Source organism: Boleophthalmus pectinirostris, unplaced genomic scaffold (genome assembly GCF_026225935.1).
Source record: "Boleophthalmus pectinirostris isolate CB_2022bp ecotype Guang Dong unplaced genomic scaffold, ASM2622593v1 HiC_scaffold_598, whole genome shotgun sequence".
NCBI lineage: Eukaryota > Metazoa > Chordata > Actinopteri > Gobiiformes > Gobiidae > Boleophthalmus > Boleophthalmus pectinirostris.
The window spans coordinates 1-10,357 of NW_026571446.1; the positions used below are offsets into that span (position 1 = coordinate 1).

The window sequence follows — 10,357 nt, forward strand, 5'->3', positions numbered from 1 at the left end:
TAACTCGAGGAGTTTAAGTATTGAGCTCTTTTTCTTGAGTGAGAGAATAATAGAGCCTGACGTAAAAGTGAGTTGGTGCAGTAATTGTCATGCCCTCAGATTATTTTGTGGCTCAGCTGTTCATTGCTATTGCCATACCCAACTTGTTTCCACATAACCTGATTTTTTTATGGACCTAATTAAAAAGGGACTATGACACTTAATTATATGTAGATATGACCTCACCTGCATCTTGCACAAACCTTGCACAAAGTGGGCATCAGTATACTGGCAACACAAAAAATTACACCAATACACAATGTAAATAAAAGTGCCAGTACTTGTATAACATAATAAGTCGACTTTTGCTCATGTTTGTCATTAATGAAAGCTGCGTCCCCCTTGAGGGCAGCCTCACAACCCTACACAGGGTGAATATAAGCAGATATTTGTGCGGGAGGGGAGCAGAGGGACACTGCCTAGGACATACTTCCAATGGACAAAAATGGAGTTTTTCAACTCTGCTCCTGGAAAAAACATTACATTTGTGCGGCCTCCTTATTTTTTAATAACTGGTTTAATTGACATTCCACATGTAAATTATTACTATGCTTTTCTTTTTGCTATTTATGTTGTGTCTGTTGTGGGCAATGTCTGTGTGATGGTAGTAATCATTTTGGACCATCGTCTAAGAACTCCCAAGAATGTTGCAGTGTTTAGTTTAGCCATAACTGACCTGTGTGGCAGTTCTGCTTTGGTGCCGAAAGTCATTGACACTTTCTTATTTAACCACAACCGTATTTCCTATAATGAGTGCTTAGCCTACATGTTTTTCTGTTTTGTCTTCCTCTCCATGCAGTCCCTTAACTTGGTTGTCCTGGGCATTGACAGGCAGGCTGTTGGCTATTGCTGATCCTCTACACTATCATGTCAGAGTTACCTTTAAATTCATGTTTTCTGTTATAGGTGTTTTCTGGATTGGTATTTGCACCATTGTGCTCATTAGCGTTGGTCTTCTCACTCGACTCTCATTTTGTGACTCGATTGTTATAAAAAGCTATTACTGTGATCACGGTCCAATTTACCGACTTGCCTGCAATGACATGACCCCAAGCCGTGCAATAGCAGGTCTATCTCCTATACTAATTCTTTGGATACCTTTAGTGTTTATTTTAGTAAGTTATTGTTATATTGCTTATGCCCTGTCAAGGATATCTGCTTCTCAAGAGCGAATCAAAGCTATAAAGACATGCTCAGGTCATCTTTCACTAGTTGCCATTTACTACTTGCCAGTAATCTTTGTTTATCGCTTTGGGTCAACAATTCATCCAAATGCTAGAATTATAAACATCTCACTGACTTCTGTGGTGCCTCCAATGCTGAACCCAATCATTTATGTGTTGCTGACCAAAGAAATTAGGCAATCTGTGAGAATAGCACAAAAAAGTCAAAGAGTACCAACCATATCAAAGGAATTTTAATATGATTTGTATTGTCCATATATATATGTTGGCATATATTTTATGCTAACTATATTACAGGGGTTGGCAACCTTAAAGAAAGAGCAATTTGGAGTGTTTCCCACAGAAAATAATTACATCCAGAACCACAAAACCCTTTTGACTTCTAAAATGAGGATAACACTGCATATCATTTTTATTACCTGTATGCTCTGTATAAAAGTGCATTGCATTTATGAAATCAATGAAATGCTACAGAGAATATATGTCCATTCATATATACAGTCTATGTGTATGAGCTGCTGACGTACAATCACTGAAAAGTTTAACATGAACCATCTCCAATGCTAACCCTAAGCACAGAACAGACTCACCATCATCAGCACATCCCTCTGTCACAGGCCATGATAAAGTTTGTGATTTTGTGATTTTTTTATTTTATTTTTTTGCACTATTCATATGCAGGCACACACACATTGTAATGACCAGAAGGCATTTAAATCATGATTTACAGTCAGTAAGTTGTTGAAGTAATATTTTTGTGTAAATCTTTTTGAGAATGTGTATGTTAATTTAAGTAGAGAGAAAAGCTGTTTAGGAGGAAGGAGTCGTAGTTTTCATATGACTTTCAAGTGCTCTTGTAATTGAGATTATATTGTTTGAGCACTTAACTTGAAGTGCCTGCTGGAAGTGCTGCTGATTTTTGAGTAAACACTGGACCAATAGAAACTAAGAGGCAGTGCATGTAACTAGTACTAACTACTGATTTAAGTAAAATAAATGGTATAACAGGAATGTAGGGGAGTCTGCTGCTATAGCTTTACAAAAGCATGTGTTTTTTGCCTTTGTTTTTGATTGTTCAAATATACAAATGATTTAAGTTTATTTGTACTATTAACAATATCTCTTTCTGTGTACACAAATACAATGTAGATTATTTACTGATTTGATGTTGTATGGACAGATACAACTGATGTTGTATCTGCTCTGCATAAAATCCAAAGATGTTTAGTTAACAGAATAAAGTTATAATAACCAATGTGTCTGCAACATACTTCATTTTAACAGAGCAACACAAGAGGGCACATCTTCACAACAAAAAGTAAACAATTAAGCAACAATTCTCCACAAGCTCACTGATAGCCATTTGAGTAGACCTTTTCAGCCTGACACCATATTGGTGATCACTTAGCACATTATGCTTTGTAAGAAAATGATTTTCTAAGAATTTTGTAAGATTTTAGAAAGTTGTTGCAGAAGAGATATGGGCCTGTAATTTGTAAACAGATGTCTATCGCCACTTTTAAAAATAGGAATAATTTTTGCTATTTTCATTTTATTTGGAAAAGTGCCTGTTAAAAAGGATTGGTTGCAAATATATGTAAATGGTGTAGCAATATAAGTTATGGCATTCTTCATTAATTCCTTATCAATATCGAAACAGACTCTTGTACTTTTATTCCTAAATTTGTTTACAATTCCAATAATTTCACTTTCATCTGTGGCTCTGATAAATAGAGACTTAGCTGTTCCATGTGTATTCTTTGATTCTTCTATTTTATTTGCTAATGTGGGTCCGATGTTTATAAAGAAATCATTAAATGCATTTGCTATTTCCCTTGTGTCGTTTAAGGTGAGATTATTCTTGACAAAATAAATGGGGAATTCCCATCTTTTCTTTCCTTCTTTAATTTTACTATTTAGTATTTTCCAAATGCCTTGAATGTTATTTCTTTGCTGTTCTAATACTTTATGGTAATACTTCTCAGTAGATCTTATTTTATTTGTTATATTTGTTATATTTGTTATATTCAGTTCTGTGTTTTAAGAATAATCAGTAAAGTTGTTTTTTCAGGATATTTAATCTGTTTTTGTTATTTAATATACATCTAAGGGGACAGTGCTTATCATAAAGTTTTATTAATGTACACAAAAACATATCAAACGCTTTGTCAGGGTCAGTTGAGGCATAAACCTCATCCCATGTCTGAACACTGAAGCACTCTTTTAAATTAGCATTAGTTTCTGAAGGTTAGTTTTGGGTGTAGCTTTGACATTTTGTATGAGTTGATGTACGATGCTAAAGGAAAATTATCACTTATGTCATTTATAAGTAATCCAGATGTAATTTGGGTCCCTAATTGACAGAGATTCCGTGAGACGACCGTAGTTTTGCGAGGATTCACGTGGTTCTCCTTAACTATAAAGTACTGCGGGAAACACTAATATCTCTAGTACTGTCCTATAGTGACCTGCGACACGAGGGTCCAGGACTGAACCAGGACTGAACCAAAACTAAAACAGGACTAACACAGGTCTAAACCAGGTCTAAACCAGGACTGAACCAGAACTAAACCAGGATGAGTGTTGGGACTGTTGAGTGACCACAAAGGACCGGGACCGGCGCGCTTTGCGGACACCCTGCTCGGGGTTTCTCTCTCAAGATTAGTCCAAGATTAGTCCTCATTTATACCTGGTTTAGACCTGGTTTAATGCTGGTTAAATCCTGGTTTATTCTCCTCCTGTTTCAGTCACGAATCGCGTATCACTTAAAAAATTCCCACGACACCACTGGTAATTAATAATAACTAATATATATAGTAATAATAATTTCGATTCGGGGAGCCTGCTACTTACAGGTGCAATTTGCTAGCTCTAGCTGGTGTGCTGATGCACTCTCTGACTGTCCAATCAATGGGTCTGAATACAGTGACGTTGCCATACGCCTGCTAGAAGGCCCTGGTGATACCAACTCAAAATCTGACTGTTTGAAGCTACAGTTTCATCAACATTTATTTGTGTGTTCGAGGGCCTGCAGAACAGATTGTGTGAAGGCCTCAGGCAGACTGACCCTACCTGGCAACAGATGATGGCTGAAGTGCGATTGGTCAAATGCTTTAATGTGAAAATACATGTCTGAAAGCAGCACAACCATCGGAAAAGCTATGAAAGAAGCGGACAGACTATTGGGAATTATTTAATAATAATATAATATTAACATCACTCTGTGATTCATAAATGTTTTTAGGCCAGCAGAGAAGAACTTGCAGGCCCTGACAGCCCACCACTGCTTGAAGGACTAAACAAGGCGCCAGTCATTTGGTTAAATTTATCAAGACATGATCCAGGTGACCTTCATATGCAGCTAACAATTATATTTTTAAATTTCATTAAGTTAATTTTGACCATCAGGCACTCTAATACTCCATCTACAATTGTAGTTTTACTATTGATCACATTGCATCTCAAATCTACATCTACATACAGGTCAAGGATGCTGCAGACTGTGCAGTTGCAGAGGCAAAAACTTGGGGTTGGGAGGAGTTTGGGGAGGCCATGGAGGAGGACTGTCAGATGGCCTCAATCTGGCAAACCATCCGATGCCTCAGGAGGGGGAAGCAGTGCTTCACCGACACTGTTTACAATGTGGGTGGAGAGCAGTTCACCTCAACTGGGGATGTCGGATGGTGGAAGGATTACTTCGAGGATTTCCTCAATTCCACCGTTATGTCTTCTGAGGAGGAAGCAGAGGCTGGGGACTTGGAAGCGGATTTGTCCATCACCCTAGCTGAAGTGACTGAGGTGGTTGGCAAGCTCCTTGGTGGCAAGGTTCCAGGGGTGGATGAGATTTGTCCTGAGTATCTCAAGTGTCTGGATGTTGTGAGGCTGTCTTGGCTGACACACCTCTGCAACATCCTGTGGCGGTCGGAGACAGTACCTCTGGATTGGCAGACTGGAGTGGTGGTCCCTCTGTTTCAGAAGGGGGACTGGAGGATGTGTTCCAACTACAGGGGAATCGCACTCCTCAGCCTCCCCAGAAACGTCTATTCCAGGCTACTGGAGAGAAGAATCTATCCAATAGTCAAACCTCGGATCCAGGAGGAGGAGTGTGATTTTTGTCCTGGTCGTGAAACACTGGACCAGCTCTACACCATCCATCGGGTGCTCGAGGGTACATGGGAGTTTGCCCAATCAGTCCACATGTACTTTGTGGATCTGGAGAAGGCATTCTGTGTCCCTCATGGTGTTGTGTGAAAGATGCTCCAGGAGTATGAGGTTCAGGGCACTTTGATAAGGACTGTCCAGTTTGCTTTGCCGGCCTGTTCCTGGTGCATGTTGGACTCCGCCAGGGCTGCCCTTTTTCACAGGTTCTGTTCACTGTATTTATGGACAGAATTTCTAGGTGCAGTCAGGGGCTGGAGGGGGTCCGGTTTGGGGACCGCAGAATCTTCATCTGCTGTTTGCAGATGATGTTGTCCTGATGGCTTCATCAAACCAGGACCTGCAACATGCACTGGGGCGGTTTGCAGCCAAGTGTGAAGCGGCCGAGATGAAGATCAGCTCCTCCAAATCCTTTGTGGTGTTCTTAGCAGGGCCTCTATTCGCTCCTTACCTGGCGAGCCATGTACAAAGTAAACAATTCTACCTGTGTTTTGTGTTCTTCACCCTGCTTTTCTCAGCCCGGGGAGTTTAACCTCTAATCTTTCACAAACTGAGACTAATCAAAGCTGGTCAGTACATTTACTGTGAAGAAACTGGTCACTTTCTAGTCAACTGCTAAAAAAGGAGGGGCTCACCAGTGAATGCGGCAATGCTGGTGAAACCAAATGCACTCACATCATCAAAAACAATGTAGAAGGGTATAGTACAGTATGTACAGTTCAAAGGACACACGCACCACCAGATAGAGATCTCCCATGCACCACTACTCTATTAGGCACTGGAATGTGCTTGTGCGTTTGTGACACCTTGAAGAAGCATCCCGGTTAAACTCCCCAAATCCAAGGGGAGTAACAAAGGCCATCTTGGGCTTATCTTCCTCTGACATTCGATGTGGTAATAACCATTAAGAACCATTTGGATCCAGAAAGGGTTGAAAATTATTCTTCAAGATTTGGTAGGGCATATGCGTCTTTTATGGTCTGGAGGTTTAATTTGCTAGCCCAACTAGTGCCTCTGCTCAATTTCATTTCTCTGCAGCTACTAGGTCAGGAATTGAATACACTAGACAATTTGCAAGAACCCCGGGAGTTGTAGACTGCGCACTGGCCAATCAGCAAAGAGCTGTGAAGCCATGACTGGGTCCCTTTTTGTGGTACAGCACAACAGTAAACAAAGTGATCGAGATGGATGTAGATGAAGCATTCTCTGTTGACAAAACAAACAAAAAAAAAAAAAGAGAATATTTGGTGAATTTTATCAAGGGGAAATGCATTATTGCCCTTCTTCCTACAGGACTTTGGAAAAGCTTAATATACCAGTTAACCCCATTAGCGGCACATTACATACGTCACAACCAAATTGCAGCGATTGGTTAAATTAAAAAAGTACCCGCCTACCATCGAGCGAACAAATCCTAATGCTGCGAGGTCAGGCAATTTCCATAAAATGAAACCCGCTGATGAATGAGGCTATTAATTTGCGGTCAGTACACAATCTGACTTTGCCATTCTTTTTCCAAACCACTACGACAGGAGATGGGGCTGGGTGATGATGACTCCCTTATTACACCAGCTGCCAAAAAGCTCCCGTAGATGGTGGCAGACAGCTTCTATATCCTGAGGGTGGATTGGCTGGGCATGTTGTTTGCATGGTGCATTGTTGTGGAGTGGAAAGTGGTGTTTGACGGCAGTTGTGCATCCACAATCCAGATCATGTTGTGACAATACTTCCTCGACGGCTTCCAGTTTCTACATGACCCTCTTCTTCCACTTTGGTGACAGTGGAAAATCATTGAGGTTGATATTCAGGCTGAATGGTGGTTTCTCACCTGGAAGATGAGTCACTCGATGTTCTGAGTGACGCAGTGGTATGCCTCTAGATCAGCAATGACACTGCAGGTGGATGATGATGTGTCTGTGCACATTATGATGAGCACTGTGACCACTTCAGCTACACATGGTGCTCCCTCCTCATTGTCCTTCTGGAATGCGGATAAAAGATGGCTTTGAACTGCTCACATTCTTGTTTCTAACGATTTTCGTCAAATTAGGACACTTGCTATAACGTAGGCCCCTTCAACTGACCTATCCATCTCGTGCAGATCATGGTTTTCAGTGCTGGAGACAGCTGGGCAAAAAAGAGTGTCCTTTTGAGGCCTTGTTTTACATCCTTGAATCAACTGAAATAAAAGCTTCTCTAATTATGAGAAACAAGTCTCCATCAAATGAGGCAGTTATTGAAGGCTGTCACAATCCTAAATGACACAATCTGCTGGCCCTCAAACACAACATGAAAAATGTGAAACTTCAACAATCATTTAAGTTGGTGTCAACCACAGGGCCTTATAACAGGCCTACGGCAACGTCACTGTATTTAGACCCGTTGATTGGACAGAGAGTGCACCAGCCAAAGCAGCAAACTGCATCTGTAAGTGGCAGGCTAAGTAAATCGAAATTATTATTACTATGTATTACTATTATTAATTACCAGTGGTGTAGTGGGGATTTTTAAAGTGGGGGTACGCGATTCTTGACTGAAACAGGAGGACTAAACCAGGGCTGAACCAGGATTAAACCAGGTCTAAATCAGGTCTAAATCAGGACTAAACCAGGACTAATCTTGGACATGAGAGAGAGCGAGAGAGAGAACCCCGAGTCTGCGGAGCAGGATGTCCACAAAGCGTGATCAGGAGATGGCTGCCCTTAGCCCACTCGCGTCTACGTGGGCACATCCCTGGGCCCGTCCCGATGTCCTGGTTTAGTCGTGGGTTAGTTGTGGTTTAGTCCTGGTTTAGACCTATTTTAGTCCTGTTTTAGTCCTGGACCCTCATATTGCAGGTCACTATAGGACATTACTGGAGATATCAGTGTTTCCTGCAGTACTTTATAGTTAAAGTGGCAGCCTTGACAACAAGTGGCCTTCGCCTTGACTACATCCCTCCGAAACACGTGAATACTCCCAAAAGTACGGTCTTCACATGGAATCTCCGCTACACCCCGCTTCTCACTTCTTCTCCATGCCGCCCCCACTCTGGTCGGAACAGGCACTGGAGCCTTGCTGAGAAGTCTCAAATCTCTGATGCTGCCTTGATCCCTCTGCTGGTGTGACAACTGGGCATTGGGTAGAAATGTGGAATGTTCACCAATATACAGCTTATAGAGCGGTTCAAGAGTGTTCATGCCGATGAGTACAGTAGATGGAACATCAGGGTGTGCATCTGGGACAACTAGAGCTAGTGTGGATGTGTCATGTTCTTCACCAATGTAGGCTTTAGGAAACTGTATTGTTATTTCCACATAGCCAAGGTATGGGACATTGCAAAGCGGCACCTTCTACTTGGAGTAGATCGTGTAATGGATAGATGGGTTGGGACGGTTCTCACATTGTGCCTTGCTGTCTCCATCTTCTCCACAGTGGAAACAGAAAACAGGCTTTGAGCTTGACGATCTGGAGCTGTTCTTTGTCTAGTGTGTGGATTTGGGACTGGGGGGCCTCTTGGATGATACAATGGATGGGAGGCAGTTAGAGCGGCAAGTTGTTTCTGTATTTCAGCCATTTGCTTGCTGTCCTCATTGAGCAAGGACAGGGCAGCAGAAGCTCCATCTTCTTTTACTATATGAACTGAGCTTGAGTAGCAACCCTCTGTTTAGATGTTCCAAAGTGTTGCTTCTTCATCCACTGGGCTTTACATGATTCACGGTTTCTTCAATTCTTAATAACAGCAGCAGTTCAGCAAATGAAGGTGGATTTGTTTTTCTCTGCTTCAACTGGAGCTCAGAGATGAGACTGTTATCCCAGCATACACTGCAAAATTGACTGAGCAGATGCCTGTTCACGTTGCTCTGCTTCACTCCTCCCCGCTTGGTGGCCAGGCCAGGCTCAGGGCTACTTGTAATCGCTGTAGGTAATAATCACATAAATATTATTGGAAGATGGGTCAAAGATAATTTGACTCCTGTTATCACAAATCAGCTTTGCTTGCATAGGTATTGGAATTAGAGGATCGATTGAAAGCCGAATGGAGACTGCTGCTATGCAAACCGGTGCAGGTAGACATCATGTCCCTGTGAAGATGGGTTAGCTGTAGTCACCAACTGGTTCTTGGGAAGAGGGTGGATCAGATTGTGGAGCATGTTCCAGAGGATGACGTGGCTGGTACACTGGCTGCGCAGTAGGAGCTTGCAGTGGCTGTTGAACAGGCTGTAAAGACAAAGATGGACAAGTACATTGCAGCTGGTGGTGCTGAGCCACATTAGGTGATGTCGTAGCTGACTGTAGGTTGAGGAGTGGCGTAAGTTGTTGCACTGGAAAAGCTGGGCCAACTGATGTGGTCTGGTTCTGGACTGGCATAGATGCTGTTGTGCCACCCTGCTCAATACTCACAGTGCCAGGAACAAGCTAGATCACCTCATAGGCAGGCTGGTAGAAGGTTGTCATCAAGAGGTGATGCGTAATAGCACTTGTTGCTGCAAAGGCTTGGCATGGCTGAACATAACAAGTAGAAATGAAAGGTGCTATACCCTTTAAACTCTGAATTGCTGTCTGACGCCGTGTAGAAGTCACTTGCTTGAATACCATAATGATGTCAGCACTAAAATCTGTCAAGATGTTAAAAGGAAAAACTTGGACGATTTATTATACTGTTAACAACTCTTATCATATGAGTTAACCCAATGTAGGCTTGCATGGCATGACCAGGTACTGTAGATTAGTACATAGTATCTCTCATACTTTGGATCTGTAATGAGACCGACTCAAACCAAAACAAAAAAGCTAATCTCACAACTTACAATAATAGTTGAGGGTGGGTGTGTGTTCAAATCTGGCGTCACGCAAAAACTTTCTAATTCACACTGTTGATTCAAAAGCACCTAAGAAGATAAAGATCATACAAGTAAGTCTGAAGTGCCCCGTAAAGGAGAGCCTGCACATCATTTGTTCCACGACTACGGCTGGCTATGCTTGCCTCACCTCAA

The 10,357-nt window shown here is 42.0% G+C and overlaps 1 pseudogene; it reads left to right on the forward strand.

Moving 5' to 3' along the window:
- Positions 1–484: 484 nt before the first annotated feature.
- Positions 485–5,326, forward strand: LOC129411697 (olfactory receptor 52E8-like; annotated as a pseudogene).
- The last annotated feature ends 5,031 nt before the right edge of the window (positions 5,327–10,357 follow it).